Source organism: Etheostoma cragini, chromosome 10, assembly GCF_013103735.1.
Source record: "Etheostoma cragini isolate CJK2018 chromosome 10, CSU_Ecrag_1.0, whole genome shotgun sequence".
Lineage (NCBI taxonomy): Eukaryota > Metazoa > Chordata > Actinopteri > Perciformes > Percidae > Etheostoma > Etheostoma cragini.
In genome coordinates this window covers 28,050,536-28,051,313 of record NC_048416.1, presented here as the reverse complement: position 1 = coordinate 28,051,313, position 778 = coordinate 28,050,536, and positions in this window count along the sequence as shown.

Sequence of the window (778 nt, the reverse complement as noted above, 5' to 3'; positions counted from 1 at the left end):
ATTTCAAATTATCTTGAAAAAGGGCGGCTAGTGCATTGTTAGCCTTATCATTATGGGGATGTTAGTTCAATGTTTGATATTCGTCGGCCTTTGCGGATGTTATGCTTAATAGCTCCATGTCAAAGCCTTGATGTCCCCCAGTTTCAGGGCATGTGACTAGTAGCCCTAGCCCACAAGATGCTAATGAGGGACTATTTAATTACTATAAACAATGTGTGTCTGAAAAAAGCCCCTGGTAGGTGTGATTTATAATTACATTTTTTAAATAAATGTATACTCTTTATTGATCCCTTACGGGGAAATTACAATTTACACTACACACAGGTCTGAAACATACATACATGCTCATGTCCTACATGTACACCTTAAGTGAATTAATTTCAATTTCATAGCCATTTGACAGAAATTGTCAAGAGGTTGACTGTAGCCATCCATCCATCTTTCATCCATCTTCCATCCATCTTAATCCGATTATGCGGTATTGGGTCGCAGGGGGCAGCAGCTCCAGAAGGGGACCCCAAACTTCCCTTTCCCAAACCACATCAACCAGCTCCGACAGGGGGATCCCGTGGCGTTTCCAGGCCAGGTTTGAGATATAATCTCTCCACCTAGTACTGGGTCTTCCCCGAGGCCTCCTCCCAGCTGAACGTCCCTCCACCTAGTCCTGGGTCTACCCAGAGGCCTCCTCCCAGCTGGACGTCCCTCCACCTAGTCCTGGGTCTACCCAGAGGCCTCCTCCCAGCTGGACGTCCCTCCACCTAGTCCTGGGTCTTCCCCG